This window comes from Gymnoscopelus microlampas (genome assembly GCF_963454915.1).
Source record: "Gymnoscopelus microlampas genome assembly, chromosome: 6".
In the NCBI taxonomy this organism is placed as follows: domain Eukaryota; kingdom Metazoa; phylum Chordata; class Actinopteri; order Myctophiformes; family Myctophidae; genus Gymnoscopelus; species Gymnoscopelus microlampas.
The window spans coordinates 37616452-37636451 of record NC_139943.1 but is presented as its reverse complement, the minus strand read 5'-3'; the positions used below and the strand labels follow the sequence as shown (position 1 = coordinate 37636451).

The following is a 20000-nucleotide window of genomic DNA, read 5'->3' as shown; positions in this document are numbered from 1 at the left end:
TGGAAGCCCCGCAGCAGGTCAGGAAAATCCAGGGGAGTTTAAACAATAAGGAAGACATTAGCGGAGGCCCCTCCTGGAACTGTTTAGAGCGCCCCCCCCCTTTTCAATAAGTAGAAACACACAGTAGAAACAGACATGCAACTGGTCTGAATGTGTGTAGGAAGGAAAAGACAAAACCGTAATTGGATATGTGTGTGAAGGCTCCCAAGCGAGGATATTGGAATGAGCGGAGGCTGGCATCTTCACAGAGACAGTCCATATACTGTATATGATCCCATTTGAGGCTCGAGGGTTGTGTTAATGTAACAGAAAGGTCATGGCCTTGTTTATGGAAAGCCTGTTGGCCATTACAATGACGACATTACAGGCCCCCAGACAGTGACTCAGTGTTTATTGATTTTGATGGGTAACATTAGCCATTCTCTCTGACTCAAACCTGTAATGGTTTGATCGATGAATTAAGTTTCTGCTCTTGATTTGTTAATCATCAGGTTTTTGGAATTGTGAAAACCTGTGGAGTTTGGAGATTGGCAATGTTGTAATGCCTTTGATTAGTGCTTTTGTCATTGTGTGTGTGTGTGTGTGTGTGTGTGTGTGTGTGTGTGTGTGTGTGTGTGTGTGTGTGTGTGTGTGTGTGTGTGTGTGTGTGTGTGTGTGTGTGTGTGTGTGTGTGTGTGTGAGATGCATCATGCTCTATGGTGCTGACTGGTGGATGGTTAGTCTTGGTGCTATAGTACATCTGACCGGGGAATGCAGCGATGTCATTAGTTCTGCTGCACAGCAAAGTTTGGAATGTTTGTTTAACTCTGATGGTGTGAAAATGTATCCATACCGGTCCATCCTTACACCATCTGTGAGTTAAATGAACTCAGTACAAATTGTAGTCTCTAGATATTGTCAGTAGAGCAGGGGGTTGGATGAGAGGTGTGGATGTCTGTTGTGTTTATTATTATTTATTCGCCCGGGAAGGAAATGAGAGAACACTTGTTTTTCATCTATTGGCATTGATTGCTGTGTTTGTTCAATCAAGTTCAGCTTCAGTTGCATTCCCTCTATTTTTATTCGACAATTCATTCTGGTGATTTCCTCTTTTGATGTTCCAATTTGTTTGTGATGCCGACTGTTGGAGCTTGAAGAAAGTCCTTTAAGAATGTCCCTCTCTCTTTTTCTCGTTCTTTTTCTCCATCTCATTCTTTTATTAGTATTATTTTATCTCTCTTTCTCTCCCTCCCTCTCTCTCTCTCTCCCCAACACGCACGCACGCACACACGCACGCACGTGCGCACACACACACACACACACACACACACACACACACACACACACACACACACACACACACACACACACACACACACACACACAGATAATAATTTAAAGGCGCTAGGACAATGGTCGTCAAACTTCTTTCTTGTATTATTCCTTTTTTTTTTACATTGTGTATATAGTGTACAGTATGTTTATTATTATTAATGCTGCTACAATGTCTGTAGAACCAGAACAACCTGTACACATGACAATAGCAATACAGAAACCTTGAGTGCGGAGGATTCCATTGGTTTGAATGAATGTGTTATTATGAGATAGGAGCTGAATTCTTCTGGTCTGTAATAGCTCCCATGGCGGCTTTCTAACTCCCTTTGACAATGTGTCCACTGACAAACTGCATATCATACCAAAAGGTACCAAGCTCAACATTGATAACAAGGGTGTTGATGATGCCGTTATAACCCACACATTTTTTTTTTGTTGCACCAAATGGAGTATTGTTTACTGTTTTTGATAAAAATACATTTAACATATATGTGAAAAACTAAATAAAAAACCCAAATCATCTTGGTATTCCCTGCTGAGTTTCAGTAGGAAATATTTACGTATGTTGTATGTATACTGTACGGGCATATCGGTCGATGGTTTTCAACAACTGGATCTCCATATATGCCTATGTATGGGCATATCGGTCGGATCAGTGGTTATGGACAACCACCTATCAACCGACTCGACACAAGGAACCGCACTCCCTCGGGTTCTTGGCGATACACGCACTGAGTTTGAAGTCGATCGGTCGGACGATTCTCGAGATACGCAAAGGACAATTACACATTCTGTCACGCATGCATGCACGCACACACACACGCACACACAGGCATGCAGAGATTTGCGTAATTTATAGAAGTACTAGACTGGTACCACCAGCCTACTCAGGAACGATGCAAGTCTGGACCAATGTATCCGTTTGTTATAATCCTCTAGTTAGAATAGACACCGTTTATCCGCTCGCCTCCTAATGGCACACTAGTAGTGCAATTGCCTACAAACTTTGCACAAATATAATCCATGCCATGGGAAATCCACAAAACTACCTTTCATGCTTGCAACTTTCATATTTTCCTTTCAACTTACAATACAATTCTAAATTATTTGAATATTTAATTATATTATATACTATATTTGATAAATAACCTTTTCAGTTTTCAAAAATGTTTTGACACAACACCAAATGTTTTATGGTAAAATGATTCACCAGGAGCCTGGTTCCAGGCTTAAAATAAATCTCATTGGAAAAATAAATGGGCTTTCTATCTGTGGAACCACAAAATGGCCACCACTGCTATGCCACAAGGTAGTAGTACTGGTAGAGTGAAAATACGTGCAGCTGTTGCTAGTTTGTTGACGTATATATGTCCTCCTGCGGCCCTCCTCTTCCTCTCCCGTCGGTGAACTGTGAACTCTTTAGAGTCCCCTGGTCCTCACATCATCTGTTTAGATTGAGCATGGCAATGTTTGGCCTTCAGTGATGCAGCCTTCCTCCAGCAGGACCCCCCCCACCCCCTGCCCGAATCACCAGGAAGTGTTTACCTTTAAACTCAGAACGTTGGTGTGTTCTCCATGCGCGGGTAATGGGAATGGGCCGCAGAGAGACACATTTGCTCACACATGCAAGCTCTCACACTGACATGATCAGAGGTGTTCGTACGCACATGCAAAGTTGGGGAAACAGAAAGTGCAACAGTGTGTTAACAAACTCACATGCCATACGCATGTGCAAACACCCCCAAACACACACACACACACACACACACACACACACACACACACAGGTCAGACCTTTTTTTTTCTTTTGCTAAATATACTCAATCCCTTTTTGTCTATTTAGTAATGGTTAATTTGTGTAATGTTTTTACATTTCAACTCAATATGCTTATAAAAAGTGTATAACTAATCTAAAATGCCTGGTCATACAGTATACAGTACACTACAGTACAGTGCTCTTTTGCCCTGTCTTGTCAGGAAGGTTATAATTCAAGAAGAATCTTTGCTATGAGATATAATATGTGGCACAGATGTTGAAGATCTGCTGCTTCCAATGTGAACGAACACATTTCATATGTGTCTTACTGTGTGCGAGTGTAACAATCTGTGTCTGTTTCACGCACAGGTTGCCTGGGATTTAGTCCTGATGTGAGTTGTTTGATGCAACCATGCTTTTTTAATCACACCAGCATAGTGAACTTCAGTTAAGAATGTTTAGCTACCAGTCCGGCTCTAAGGATGGCAATGTCGGTCAGTTGGTCTGTTCGCTTCTCTTCCATCTGCACCATTGTGCAGGCGAACCTCACTCTTAAAGTCCGGACAAAAATAACATATAGCCTTTTCCCTACTTATCTTGATCCCAAATGATGGGATCTATTTGTAGAATTGCCCCTGTCGTCCAGTTTCCCCAGCAGCCCCCATAGCATAGAGCAGATTCCATAAGAATATCACTACTTATGCTACAGTATTTGTTCCGGTCAAAAGTGATTTTTTTTCTTCATGAATCTATTATTAGTCTGCCGTAGTCTGCTAAACAGACCAATGCTGTATACAGCTGTTATGTGTTTTGCCAAGTCCTGGAAAAGGCGCGCTGTGATTGGCCAGTACAGGCACTTTGATTGGCAGTTTTGCCGAACACTCACCCCAAAACATGATTTATGAGACTTTGGCGGTTTGTGTGGGACAACCAAGGCATGGATGCGTGTGTAATGATGACACCTGATAACAGATTCATGAGGGGAAAAAAACTGTTAACCGCAACAAATAGCTTAGCGATATGCTTATGGGCTCCACTTTATGCTATGGGGGCTGCTGGGGAAACTGGACGACAGGGGCAATTCTGCAAATAGACCCCCGTTTTTAATCTGTTTTTAAAAATGTCCAAAGAGGGTGCAGACCTGATAAGTGGCGGTAACCCATGAGTGTGTGTGTGTGTGTGTGTGTGTGTGTGTGTGTGTGTGTGTGTGTGTGTGTGTGTGTGTGTGTGTGTGTGTGTGTGTGTGTGTGTGTGTGTGTGTGTGTGTGTGTGTGTGTGTGTGTGTGTGTGTGTGTGTGTGTGTGTGTTTGTACTTGAGTGTACTTTTAATAAAAGTGGTCTCTGTGTGTATGCTCTAACATGGCCAGTGCGGTCTCAGAAACCACTCCAAAGGATGTGTTGCTGGATGCTGAACTCTCTGATGAGGGTCATGGTGCTTGATAGAGCCGTCTGACTCACACTCAGGCTGCTTCTGTCCCTAGCTATCCATGTCATGTTCCCAGGGCTGGATGGCCCAGCGCAGGGAAGGGCTTGATATCCTCATGAAGTTGGCTGAGGTCATCTACAGCTGTTTACCACTGATTTGTGAATTAACATCACAGGCTCAATGTGCACTGTAACTGTTCTCACACATACTGTATGCTTTCACACACGCACGCACGCACGCACGCACGCACGCACGCACGCACGCACGCACGCACGCACGCACAAAAACATGCACAGCTGGTACCAGATGACGCCACTTTCAGCCTTCTCATTTCTTTCTTTCTTTCTTTCTTTTTTTCTTTCTTTCTTTCTTTCTTTCTTTCTTTCTTTCTACAGTATGTCTCTCTATCTCTGTATCTCTCACTCTCACTCGCCCTAACTCTGTTCAGGTTGAGGCCACATGTGCTTTAGAAGAGCTTTGAACCTGCGAGATTAACTGTGTCTGTCTGGCTGGATTTATCTGGAGAAGGGCACAGTGTTGCTGAGGCTCATGACCCTGGCTCTTCCTCTTTGTCTGTCTCAGTCTGCACCCAGCCCGCAGACCATCACAGGCTGTGGGATTCTATGTAGAAATCCTCAGAGCATCAAAGTATAAAGGGCATCAGTGAGCATCTTGACAGAAGTGAGATGGAAAGAGGGCACACGCAGGCCTTAAAGAAAATAACGCCTCCCGTCCCTTATCTAGGTTGCCAAATCTGATCAAACACATTTAGCCTGTGCTATAGCTCCAAGTCCCACATTTATTTATTCTCTTTTTCCTTTCTGAGCAATATTGTTCGCTCCAAGCTTTCTGTGTTAATTCTTTCCAGGAGGTGAAAGAAAACCAGGGTGGTAAATGTTTCATAGAGAGAATAAACAGTAAACATCGTAAAGAAATAAATAAAGCTGTTATAAAGTTCATTGAAAGGGACGTTTTAATTACGTGCCGGTTGCTCATTTTGTTTTTAAATTGTATTTCCAATTCAAAGTGGAAAGCTAACTGGATATCAAAGGAAGAAAAACAAATATATAGGCTTTTCCCAAAATGCGACCCAAACTACCCAGAATCCTCTTCCAAGACCACAGAATGACATTTTAGGAAGTTTTCTTGCCATGAGCCCATGACTTACTTCCTCTTTTGTTCATAGGTGGCATTTAACTTCATGCAGAGGGTGACTGACTGACGAAAGGCATCAACAGTAAGTACATCATATTATGATCTCACGCAGTAGTTCTCAAACTCTTTTGAGCTCTGGACCACTGGCATATTTTGAACTCGTCAAGGTCCACCCTACCCAACCATATACATATTTAATCTATAAGAAGGCAAAACAGTCATTTCTATTTTGTTAAAAAATACATATATTTTCAACATTAATTATCTTAAAGCTGGATTTATACTTATGTGTGCCGGGGTCGAACACTGAAAATAGCCGATCTACAAGCTCACAACACTTTGCACTGTGATGTGTTTGTAGATTTGCGATTTCTGCCACACGACACCACGCGCAATGAAATATATCAAGCCCTTAACAATCAATATTTCATTTCAAGCATTTATTTCCCTACACGACATAGTTCAAAAGATTTCTTAAATTTTGATCTACTTATGAAATATTATTTACACATACTTTTTGATAAATTATCAAAGGTACAATTAGCTATTTTTGAACATTGTAAAACATTTTCCCACGGACCACCTGTAAGTATGCGATGGACCACTAGTGGTGCGTCGACTTGTTGAGAGAGACGGAACATGATTCAAATCAAATGATTGTGTGATCAAAGAGGAATCATGCTATAACATCGATATGTATGAGTGATAACATGTCACATGTTGTATTGTTTGTTTTTTTCTTTCTTTCTTTTTCCTGTTTTTCATTAAGGTGACATTTCTGTAAATTAAATTCTGTGTCTTCTGATACACAGTACAAACAACTCCCACGGGCCGAACGTCTTTTTTTTTCACCTCCCCCACACAAGTTGACGCCCCCTTCTGACCACAGCCAATGGGGGATAATGCACGGTTGACATTTTGCCCCTCCCTATGAGATGTACTGTAAATCTTGTTTTTGTGTCCTGACCACCACGCTCCCAGGAAAAGACAACATTCTTCCAAATGACACGGTTGTAGGCTTCCGATTACAGCCCTGTCACTTACACTGCTGGTGTGTAAACACATGATGGAGAGAGAGACAGAGACAGAGAGAGATGTGATAGGTTGACAGACCAGGGTGCGTGGGTTGCTTTTTGTTTGCAACCAGGAGTCAGACCATTGGTTAGAAGGACTATCATAAAGCCCTTAACCAGTGCTATACCTTCACTTATGGCGTCGCATGGCGAGGGCCCATTCGATCGCAAAAGGGCTGACTGCCCGTGAAACACTTGATACAGTATACCTCAAAGCAGTGGTTCTCAAAGTGGAGTCCAGAGACCCCACTTTGGAGTGACACATGTTGCAAGATCAAATCTTGACACAAATTGTGGAAAACTTGTTTAACACTACAAATCTTTTCTTATGGGGACACACAATCTTTCCAAATGGTGGTCCCTGGCCAAATACATAAGAATTGGAGATCCTTGACATGAAAATGTTTGAGAACCACTGCCTCAAAATGTCTAACTTGTTAGGGAATTTGTCAGATGTCATTCAATGGTCTCCATCTTAATTTTCATCATATCTTCATCATGTAAAACCACCTCATCAGCAGCTTTATCTTGGCAGTTTCTTGCAGAGTTTGGATGTCTTCAAGAGTGTCTGGTTCCTCAAAATCTCTATTTACACTGCCCAAACACAGGGTGAGTGGTTAGATATTCCTTAACATTTACAGATCATATTAAAGCATATTATGTCACTGAATCATGATCTTCCCTTTAAGATTGCTACGGCCATTGACCAAATCTTTTGTGATCCTCTGGCCTGGGAGAAGTCATACTGTAGAGCTCGCTCGCTCTTGGCCGCCTGACCAAAATGTGTGATAATTTTAGACTGAAGCGTCTCACATGGTCTGGAGCAAGGACGGCATTTGGAAATAAACTTGGAATTTAGCTTAATTGCAGTTTACAGATTTAGGAGGGGCAGCGTTCTCTTCTTTATTTTCTTGCATAAATAGAGAGTGAGTGGAGGCCAAAGACATGAGGTTTCGAAGCCACAAAAGAGGCCGAAGAACGTCAGAGGTAGTGAGGACACTTTCAAGCCCGGGCACTTCAGCTCTCCCCAACGCTCAGCCAATGCTCTGCCCCTAATGTGCGATCCTGCTCCCTGCTCACTAAATCTATCAGGTTTATTATTCCACCCAGGCTATTAGGTCTCCGCAGTAAAACTCTCCTGTTAGCGTTTAACTACTCTATGTACGGCCCAGTTACAATGTTTGCCTCTCAGATGATACATTTATTGGGGGGTTTCAGTTGGGATTATGCCCCAGTCTGGTTCAGAACCTTTGCCCAGTACTGGGTCTCTGCAATTCTGAACATGGAATGAATCGGCGTCCAAATCTTGTTCGGGGATTTTCTTTTTTTTTCTTCAACCATGACAGCTTTTCCTCACACTCTGCTATTTTTCCTTTTCCGATAACAATGTTTGGTTACTATCCCTTTAGGTGCTATCTGTTCTTCCATAATTCTTCTATGTAGCACTTTGTCAGCTCCTGTCCCATTTTCCATTTTCCCATCATCGACTCCTTCGCCCAATTTACCTTATTTTCCGTTTTGCTCATCTCTGCATGACAAAATAGTGTGGCGTATAAATTACAATATATTGCTGTGTTGAATAGCGTGGCTGCAGCGTAATTTATGATTTGTGAAAATGATATCATGGGATTGGTTGCTGGGATTTAGCTAACAGAGACAGAGAGAGGCTGCCTGTAATGGATGGTGTTACTGGTGAAATATAGGAGAAAAGTGTTTGACAGACACTAATGATTGAGCTTCTGGTCATGCTTGGGGGCTGAGCAGATCATTACATCATCTTGAATCTAAAATTACGAGTCAAGACACAACACTCACAAAAATAGGCTTTCTTGTACCTTTATATACACACAGTAAAATAAAAACTCCAGGGGTCCTTGATCGGGATCCAGTGGGCTCCCAGTTAAATTATTAATAGTTAGGAATCAAATGGACCCGTAAGAGTCCATCTGATTCCTGGTCAATTTGAACACTCTCAGAGTTAAATAAACCCACCAAATTGTACGGTGCATGCACACAAATGCATGCAAGCGTACACACACGCATACACCCACACGCACACACACACACACACACACACACACACACACACACACACACACACACACACACACACACACACACACACACACACACACACACACACACACACACACACACACACACACACACACACACACACACACACACAGTAGCATACATCCATGCCTGCATAAGCACTGTCCCTTGGGCATACATTCTGGAAGCACATGCATGCATATGCACACACTCTCTCTCTCTTTCTCTCTCTTTCTTTCTCTCTCTGTCTCTGTCTCTGTCTCTCTTTCTCTCTCTCTCTCTCTCTCTCTCTCTCTCTCTCTCTCTCTCTAACTCGCTCGCTCGCACGCACGCACACACACACACACACACACACACACACACACACACACACACACACACACACACACACACACACACACACACACACACACACACACACACACACACACACACACACACACACACACGCACCCACACAAGCTAAACACACAGGAAAGAATGAATGCTGTCATTAAGATAAGAGGTGTAATCTGAAGACAGATGGAGTGAAATGCTGCCCAAACTGCAGTATGTCAGCTTTAAGGGGCCATTATACTTAGCTGCACGCCAGTGTTGCGCACCAAAAATAGCAGATCTACATCCTCACAACTTGTCGCACTGCAACGCATTGTGAGCTTGTAGATCTGCTATTTCCGGTGCACTACACCCTTGCACAACTAAGTATAACTCTTAAGCTTTAGCAAGGGGGAAGAGTCACCACCACAGACCTGGAAAATGAGTGACTTCAAAGAGCAGCTCAGTTCAAACTGAAGAAAACAAGGCCTCCATATGGGACATACATCCCTAATAGCTTGTGGAAGGAAGCTCTAGTTGGGGGAGAGGGAAAGCAGCATTCAAGGACTGGGGCCATGGTCAGGGCCAAGGTCACGGTTCTTGGGGGACATTATGAGCCCAGGGGCTTCTGAATAATCACTAGGGTAATGAGTAAGACAATTTGGCGGAATGGGTGATTCAGAGAGGAAATGGTGAGCAAGCGGAGCGTACGGAAAGATGCGTTCAGGAGAGTAACAGGAAGAGATGGGAGGAATGGTGGAAAGAATGCATAAAATAAAATGATTAAAATGTCATGTCACTGATGGTAATTCAAGGTGCGGTTAAGGATCAGTGGTTTCTTCAGTGGCTTGGTCATGAATCATTTGATATTGTGAAAGAATTGGTATTGTACAACACATGTGAATGAGTTAACCTACTTAACAGTGCAAAAAAATACTGTTACAGGACATGAATAGTTGCTCAGTGTAACTACAGCAGTGACACTCAAGCTTTTTAAGCACCTCCAGTTTGATATGCCATGGACCCCCATTTTCTTTGACTCTGGGACATAACTTGACTCTTAATTTGGTTCCATTTGTACACTCTCAGAGTTACAGACTGGGTAGCTCGGGTGGCGCAGGGGTAAAAGTACTTGTCCACCACTGCAGAGTCTAGGGGTTTTAATCCACTGCAATGCACCCGGAATGGCTAAGCGTTTAGATCAGTGGTTTTCAACCCTTTTCATATCAAGGTCCATAATGTTTATTCAGCATTTGAGCTTTGGACCACCATTTGATGAGATTTAGCCTCTCAGACCCAAGACCTTTTTTGTTATCGTTGGATACGATTTTGTCCACAATTCCATGCTGTATTGATGCGGTACTCTAGGCAGGCAAATGTTGATCAAAATAACAATTCTTGAAGTAATGCAGATGTTTAAAGGATCTACACCATGAATTTAAAAAAGAATAATAATATTTAATATCATATTGTTTATGTCCCTCAAACGTTTTTCAAAAGGTTTGAGCCTAAATCAAGCCTCAGATATACTCATTCCAACTAACTTCTCTCTGGCTTATAAGCACTTTCACCTGCAATACCACATTGTCCTGTTTGGCATGGGGTGCTATTGAGCCAGTTTGTATGCATGTTATCTCCTGGTTCTGTGTGGAAAAAGTAAAAAAAAAAGATAAGAAAAAAGAAATAGAAATTAATTATTATTTTTTTGGTTGGAACTGAAAAACGGGGGGGATTGTACCCTGACGTGACGTCACGTCAGGGTGCAAATCAGTTTGGCCCGTTTTGAGACCAATTTACAGAAAACCCCAGATTTGCTGTGAACGCCTGAGTGTTCAAACTGGGGTATTTTTGGGGATAGATGAGAGGTAGGGGAGACCAAAAACACACAAAAAAAGAAGAAAAAGTTAAAATTCATGTTGTAGCCCCTTTAACAAAAATTTAACTCTTGAGAGCGTAAAATGACGGGTCCATTTGGTTTCATTTTACACTCTCAAGAGTTAAAGATCTATAATGGTCCATTTGGTTACCAACTCTCCATCATTTAGCTGGGGACCACCTGGAACCCCCTCAAGGACCACTGGTGGTCCCCGGACCACTGGTTGAGAACCACTGGTCTATATGAACACAAGTGGCCCGTGATTGGCAGAGGGAAGTCAGGCGGGGAGGGTGATCTTTGAGGCTGCACATACTCCTTTGGCCTGGCACTGCGCCTGTCAGCGGGGGGTGTTGAACGAGTAGGGCGGAAGCGTTATGTCCTCCCAGGGAGGCCACTGCTGGCTCAATTGTCAGCAGTGGGGCAAAACAGAAATGCTTGGGGAGGACTTAATTGGCAGAATGACTAAATTGGTAGAAAAAAGGGATAGAAATAATTGGATGCACCTGTAAGTGTCCATTTGGTTCCTAACAATCAATCATTTTGCTTGGAACCCCCTGGAAGCCTGTCAAGGATTCTCCTTTGAGAACCAGTGAATAATAGTATGTGAGCTCTCTAATGGCGCTTACTGATTTATTATTTGGACTATTCTGTAGCCTGCTCACGCCCCAAAATTGTTTGTAACATGACAAGAACACCGCAGCTGTAGACAGAACGACCCAGTACCACTTGTATACATTTTATTCGCATCATTGAATTGACGTACAGTACACGACATTCCCATGCAAACAAAACTGATGATGCGTAACCTCCCCATTTGCGCTGTTGAAATGCAACATCGCAGGCTCAGCGGAAATGACAAGATCACCCACCCCCCCACCCCCACCATGTGCTTAGCAGTGCGCTGTCACCACTCTTGTTTGCTCGCAGCGTGCAGGGTAATCGTCTGCCGCAGAAATGTTTTCCCACTGAAATGGCAGAACAATAGTTCACACTCATAAGATCTGTCAGTTCCCAATTTCATTTTATGCCTTTTAAGTATTTGCCATGTTGGAGGAAGCTCTTTTCAACGGAGTGGATTTAACCTGTCAGTGTGAATGGTTGGAGAACACCACGCACACAAGGATTGGCTTAAGTCAGGTTTGATACAATGTTTGCTGCCTCTGCCGCTCCTTGTGGAGCTTGTTGGTGATTGACAGAGTGAAATTCTGGGGGTCACAGGGCGAGGCAGGCCTTAAGGGCTGCAGGAACCTGACTAAAGTAGCTGGCTCCTAGTTGATGCTTTGGTGTAAGGGGCCACCAGTGACAGACAAGTCGATTATTAGTTGGGCGTGGACTAGAGCCCGGCGGTTATGTTGTTTTGGTGGATATGTCAGCCATTATTGGACTTTTGTTTTTTACATCGGTATCGGCATTTATGCAACCGATGTGTCCTGATTTTTTTACCAGTTTCAACCTGGTGTCTCTATTTTGTCTATTATGTCATTATAGTTGATTTGTTTATTTTTTTTACATAATAGCATATCTACAAGTTCACAGCATTTCGCACCGTCGGTTCAGTTTACTTGTTCATTATATGATTAAAGTTAAATGTTATTTTCATAATATTGAAGTTTATATAAAAATGTAATGTCAAAAAGGTTATTTGTGTTTAATTGTATTTATTTGTTTATTCTCAAATAAAAACTATATTCATGTTCATTAGGGGTGTCACGATTCACTTCACCTCACGATTCGATTCAAAATCGATTCCTAGGGTGCCGATTCGATTAAAATTGCGATTCTGCGATTAATTGATATTCGATTAGATTCTGCGATTTATTGCGATTTTCTAGGGTGCCGATTCGATTAGAATTGCGATTCTGCGATTAATTGATATTCGATTCTGCGATTTATTGCGATTTTCTACCCCAAATCACTTTGCTTTAATTATACTAGAACATTTTAATATAATATAAACCATGAAAAGTTGAATCATACACTTCAATGCAGCCAGATCATGTCAGGCAGTCTTTCTGACATTGATTTCAGACAAATTGCCAGTGAAAAAGGTACTAACTTATATAAAAAAAAAAAAAAAATCGATTTTAATATTTTGAATCGATTTTTAAAATCGTGGCATTAAGAATCGCGATTTATTCATGAATCGATTTTTTTTGACAGGCCTAATGTTCATGTAATTATTCATGTAAAACATTGGTAATCTATGGGCTAGGACTCCCCAAAATCGCAATCGGACCCAGAAATCTGACATCGGTGGGGCTCTAGTGTGGACTTCTGACGTAGATTTTACTGGCATATGAAACAGTTCATATGTTACACTTTCCCCTCCCAGGCCAATGGGGCAGAAATGCATACATCACATCTACTCAGACATTCAGGTTATGAATGAGTGATTGCCGTTTCATTTTAATAACCATCATCTTTCAACTTCATAAAGTGGCAGCCTTTATAACAGGAACAGTTCTGCTCAATTAAAACCGATTTTCTTTGCCAAGATTCCAGTTTTCCCATGGTAGTTTCTTGGTCAAGAGATTCTTTGATGCTTCAAAGAAACTCTGCCCCCTCCAACACACACACACACACACACACACACACGCGTACGCACGCACGCACGCACGCACGCACGCACGCACGCACGCACGCACGCACGCACACATGAGATCATCTTTACTTTGTGTGCGCACTCGTCGACCGACACGTGCAGTATATGTGCACACTGTATATACTGTGCAAATGCGCATGCGGGCACACACACACACACACACACACACACACACACACACACACACACACACACACACACACACACACACACACACACACACACACACACATAATAGCATGCTCCTCAAGGATATTCGCATTCTGGTTTTTGGCAGCCAATTATGATGAACGACGTGACTTTTGAAAACTTTGTAACCTACATGTCATGCACTGACTTTGTCACAGCAATTTTCTCTTACCCTTTCTTTACCCCACATCTCTACTGCCTGACATCAGCCCACTGCCGAGTTTGAACAGGGGACAAGCACCCCATTAAGCCTACAAGCATCTGCCCACAGTGTCAATGGGAGAGATAACTACTTTTGCAGTCCTGAGCCTTTGGCCATATCGCCATGTCTAAAAATATAATGGAGACACCGGTGAAAACATTTGTTTGTGAAAACACACAGAAGCCCGAATGTTCCCCTAAGGCTTACTGAATACAAAAATAATCTGAATGATTCGAAACCTCACGGGGGAAACCCAAGTCAGAGGTTTTCCATACATACTTGGAATTACGTTTTATGATGTCGTTATCCAACCATATTCCAAGCTCAATCCCAGACCTTTACTAGAGTTTACCATATCTTTACTGCCTATGTATGTATTAAAGGGAAGCCCAGCCCTTTTTAAACACCATTGTGGGCTAAAAGTGAGACACTGTCTCCCAGAGCTTAGTCCCTTGGCCCTGCCCTGCCCTCAACCTCACCCTCAACATAACTCTGACAATTCTCTAAATCTATCTATTACCTATCTATTACCTTGGATACAAAGTTAACCCAAGCATAGCTTTACACCAGGGGTTAACCCTTACCCATGAACTCAAACTGGTTATGTTAAATTATACGTCTTTGAAATTACAGTCTTTATCCTGCTGGTATTTTACGAAGTGCAAGATGACCACAGTGAGTAATACGACAATAAGACAGTAAAAGCTATACTCTAGTGCTGGAATGTAACTCAACATTGTGGAGGTGGTACATTCTAGTACATTTGAATAGAATGTCCTGGGTGTGGCAGGGTTTTAGAATGAATATCCTATAAAGTTTGAACCTAAACACATGCAAAAATGGCTGCATGACTTTTGATGACATTGGTTAACATCTACTCCACGTGGTGAGAGCACATTTGGACTAGACAACTACAGTATGATATGCTCCTGTTATACAGTGTTTGGCATTGGGTGGAGGGCTGCACAATTAATAGAAAATAACCTAAAATCATGATTTCAGGTTTCACATGATTTTTTATATACCTTAGCATGAAACATGGCAATTAATTCAAACATCTTGTTTGGTCAGCTGTTACACCTTACCCTTGTCTCTTCGCCATTCCAAAATGATTAATAACCACAATATTGTTCTCCCCTTCAATAAAATCACTGAGGCCATTACATGGTGCATTATTGGCAAAACAACTGACACCGATACACACAATCAAAGGCATCAAAAAAATTATGAAAACATCTTTCTCCACCAGAAATCCACATTACCAGTAATTGTGATTAATAATCATGATTACAATATTAAGCAGGATTATCACTTTAGCCTAAATGTGCAGGATGCATGCATGCATGCTCAAGCCTTGGAGTTCAGTGCTGTTGGAATGTAAAGGCTTTAAAACATATAGATAGAAACCTATAGATTTTCCAGAAGGTGAAACGGTATGCTGATGTCAAAACTTAAATCAAATTTACATCATCTGGGCTTGAAATGAATTCCTGATTTATATACAGTTGTGCGCAGGTGTCGCACACTGAAAATAGCTGATCTAGAAGCTCACAATACGTTGGGTTCTAAAAACAATAATTTCATACTTTGCCATGCTTTCAGCCAAAATATTTTGGCTATTTTCCCTTCATAATTCTTCCCATAAATAATAAATATGAGAAATATTACATGCTTCTAATCTACAGCAGTGGGCTGTCTCTGTCTGTTGGCTCCACTGTGATTGAATATGCCTGTGAATCCTCTGTTATCCATTCCAGAAATGAGCCTCATATTGCTTTAGAGTAGCCCATATCTGCAGATCCAAAGTCTCTGACACCTGTTCTACAATTTTAATAATCTCCTGCTATTCTATTGTAAAGAGTTACGAGCAGCTTGAAATGGTCGCTCATTTAGGCTTAAAAGCATCTATGTAGAACTCAATTCCCCTCATGGACTATATTATTCAGTACAAACTCTTGGAACTCCCCAATCTGTATTTTATGGACTGACTATTGCTAGCTTCATCTATTAGCAGATACCCACTGCGCCGTTGTTCCTGAAACATTTAACATTCTGCTTTACAAGTTGACTTCATTAGGTAGATACTGTATGGTGACAAGCAGCATTTCACATTAAAATGATCACAGTTTCTTATGTAACTAGCCCAATAGAACGCATACAACCACAACGATATGTGTGAAGATATTCCATTTTATAACTGAGATATGACAAATTAGGTCATTTTGACCATAACCTTGAAAGTGACCATGACACTTTACCCTTTTGGTCTTCCCAATTTTGACCTTAACTTAACCTCTATTGTGACCTTGACCCTTTTCACATTTTGCCCCAAATGTTAACCATCTCTTCGGGGCAGCCTAATGATCAATTACAGCAAGTTTCATGAACATCTGCTCATCCGTTCTTTTTACTTTACGTTCTTTCTTAATACTTTGAGAAAGATCACCACTTGATATAACTAGAAGCTCGCCCCCGCTACGCGGGGGCTCGCGTCTAGCCCGCGGCCACGCCCACGTAGCGCCCGCGGCCACTTGGCAACTCATATAAGTGGCGTAGCGTCATGAGGGCCAGTGGGGCCGTGGCTCGGTCAGTGAAGACCCTGTAGTGCGGATGATATGTGGCATAGAGGGGCAGATTGTAAATCCCCAGAGGAAACATCCGTGGGCTACCATTGGTTCAGCGATGTGTGCGGTCGCCCTGCGGCCCCTCCTCCTCCACCAATGTGCAGTATTGAGAGCCCTGACGTCACAACAGTTGGAGCGATGGGCACTGCACTCTGGTTGGTTAGGGTACACCTAGGGCCCAGGTAGAACCCAGTTAAAGCCTGCATGGGCAAACCCAGTTAGGACCCGCCTTGGTCCCACATAAACATGGCTAGTTGGGGCCCACCTAAGGGCCAGGTAGAAGCTACTTATAGCCTGCATGGGCATCGCAGTTGGGACTGAAGTGGATGCCGCTGACATTGCTGACATGGGGTCCATATGGTTTAGCCCACCTTGAAACCATATGGGAACTACGCTGGCATGCTGGCTGGAATGCAAACGCTGCATCATACCTGTAGTGTTTAGTTTGATGTTGTGTGTGTAGCAGATATACCTGCAGTGTGTAGATCAATGTCCATATGAAAGTCAATGCCCAGCAGTGTTTTTTTTTCTCCAGCAGAGTTTCTAGTGTCTCTGTCTCTCTCTGGAAGAGGTTGCACATGAACTCTGCAGCCGCACTGAGGCGCTCCAACACAAACACTCTGACATTAAGCTGCTTCACACAACAAACATCAGCACCACGCTGCTGTTTGTCCAAAAGACACAATATCTCCTCTCCGACCGACGTCATGTGTTCATGTATCGACAGCCGTACAGACTCCTTTTGACACATTTTACCTCGTTTATCCAGCTCTCACTGACTCTCCACATCGGGCTGTTATAGCGCCACCATGAGGCTGATTAGAGAAATCTCAAGTGGAATTTCTTCCTCGGCATAGTGGGAATGTGGGTGCAAAGTTGCACGGAAAATGCATGCTGTGTTCATAATGTGAGGCATTTTGGTCCAAACGGAGCAGTCCTGCAGACTTTGGAAGCCATTTTAGCCAATCAGGATGGAATATGAAAAATCTGAAAGAGCCTTTTTTTTTAATGACTGTGGAGATACTGTGTACCGATTTGCGTGATGTTTGGGCAAAATATGTAGGAGTACTGTGAGAAAATGTGTTTAGCAAAAAGCGGCCTCCTGGTGGCACTGTAACAGGGCCATGTGAAAGAAATAGGGCAGAGGTTCTGAATTGGCATCCAGGGAGTGTGTGTGCACAGTTTCGCTGCGATCAAGGCAACGATGTGAGAGATTAGCTATCACAGACGGACGGACAGGGGGTGAAACATAGTCTTGCGCCATGCCTTTCGGCCTGGCGGAGACAATAAAAAAACGAAAGTAAAGGAAATGACCATTTCTGCAACAAAAGTAGTCAACAAACTATACTATAAAAACATGGGCCACATTGTCAAATAATCTAAGAAAGAGGCAATCATGTAGAAAATAGCCGATCTACAAGCTTACAAAGCCTCTCAACGTGAGGCGTTTCGAACTTGTAGATCGGCTATTTTCACAATATTTACTTGTGGAACGGAGTCAAACAGAATGGGGGGGTCCCCAGATCAAGTACGTTTATTTGGGGGGGGGGGGGGCGGCCTGAAAGGGTTGATAAGCACTGCTCTAATCTGAGCGAAATTATCTGAATTTACATGACCATAATGCAGCCTAACATGCGTAGCACGGGGCGGTCCTGCCATTACGTTAGTTACTGTAGTTGCTGTGGAGCTACATAGTTCTCCAGAAGACACACACAAACATACACCATCTGCAATGGACTAACTGAGCAGCAATATTGACATTCACCACACGAACGTGCATTGTTGACAAAGTGATTGGACAGCCGCTGCAGGCATGACAACCACGTTAGCGTTAGCGACATGGCAGCTATCACACAGCGCCCTGTCCGTCGTCGCTGCGACTGACTGTGATTAGCCTGGGTGCCAGCCTGCGTCGCGAAATTCCGCCGAACGCAGCGAAGCAGGCTGGCACCCAGGCTAGACTGTGATGGCTACAGCCATAGATATATAAACACTACAGCAAGCTCTCTGAGATGCCATTGTCTGGAGACTGCTCTTAGCGTGACACGACCAATGAGAGTGAGCGCTGTAGTTGTTGCTAAGATACGGTGGCGTCTCTGCCCCATAGCTTGTAGATCTCTCACGCATGATTGGCGTAGGCTGCGTTGCCAGGTCTGACTGTTTGTATAAGCGATTGTGGGCTTATTTGGGTGCACTTTTGGGCTCGTCGTTTCCATAGACCACGGCAGTGCTTATTTCTTTCCCGTGACCGATGTGGCAAGAGAAGGTGCAAAACGAACCATCCGGAAGTAGATTGCGAGATGAAATATATAGCACTTTTTGATTATTAGAGAAGGAGACACATGTGAAGGTGGAAAATGAAATGTAGGAGATTATATAGTTTTTCATGAGGGATTTTTGTAGCAAGTTGTGAGAGAATTGGGGCACTCCTGTGGACGGGGGGCTGATTAGAACCATTGGGGTTTGAAAGGAGACGCTCTCTGTTTGAGTGGAAAGATGTTAAGTCAGCCGAGGAATTCCAAGGCAAGTGGACGAAACCAACCCAATGTGGTCAGCCTAGTCCGTAGAAGCATGTCCACGTGCCAGGAGCAACTATAGGAGTGGGTCTAAACCGTAATAAACTGGGGGGACTTCTGAAACCAGTTGGTGGGGGTACCTGCGTGACCCCCAACTTAACTGTCTGACACCAATGTGACACCAATCAGCTGAGGCATTCCAAGGTGATTGGACGAAACCAAACCAAAGTGGTCAGCCCGGTGCGGGCGTGAACCCGGGACCTAACATTTTCAAGGCACATACAGTACATTAACCAGTCACCTAAACAGCCAGTCGTGCTTGCGAGCGGTAATGCAGCAGCCTTAGTATCTGTTACAATAGCAGATACAGCATTTTTTTTAACTCACTGTCTAAAAAGAAGTGACTGCAATTAATGCCTCATATAGGTAAAAGTGCATTGCATTTTTTAACGCTGCTCAAAGTCTTAAGTAATGATTGTAATTAATACCTCATATAAAAGTGCATAGCATTTTTTTAACAGCTCACAGTCTTAAGAAGGTATTGTAATTCATATATTATTTAAAAGTATATTACACAATGTTGAAAAACAAATCACAGTGGAACATCACTGCTTGCTTAATGGTAACAATACCTCACGTGGGTATTGTTATCACAACCACACACATGCACACACGCACACACTAAAGTAAGAACATAAAAATATAACTTGTCACAAATGGCATACAACCTGGAACCAGAAAAAAGCAATCCCTCCTGCCAAATGTATGAGCTGCATGAAATTATGAAAAATGAATCTCATAAAGTAACTCAGCTACAGAAATCTGAAAAAGGCTCTTCTGTTCGACAGACAGATGTTTGAGTTTAGAAGCCAGGCTAAGACAGCAAAGTTCATCTTC

At 42.8% G+C, this 20000-nt stretch overlaps 1 protein-coding gene across 1 annotated transcript in view; it reads left to right on the top strand.

Moving 5' to 3' along the window:
* The window catches only part of znf469 (zinc finger protein 469), a 177030-nt gene that overhangs the window by 59914 nt on the left and 97116 nt on the right, over positions 1-20000 (top strand). Inside the window, exon 2 of the mRNA XM_084060353.1 lies at positions 5683-5733. The gene's annotated coding sequence lies outside the window, so the exon portion shown is untranslated. The remainder of the gene's footprint in view (positions 1-5682; positions 5734-20000) is intronic.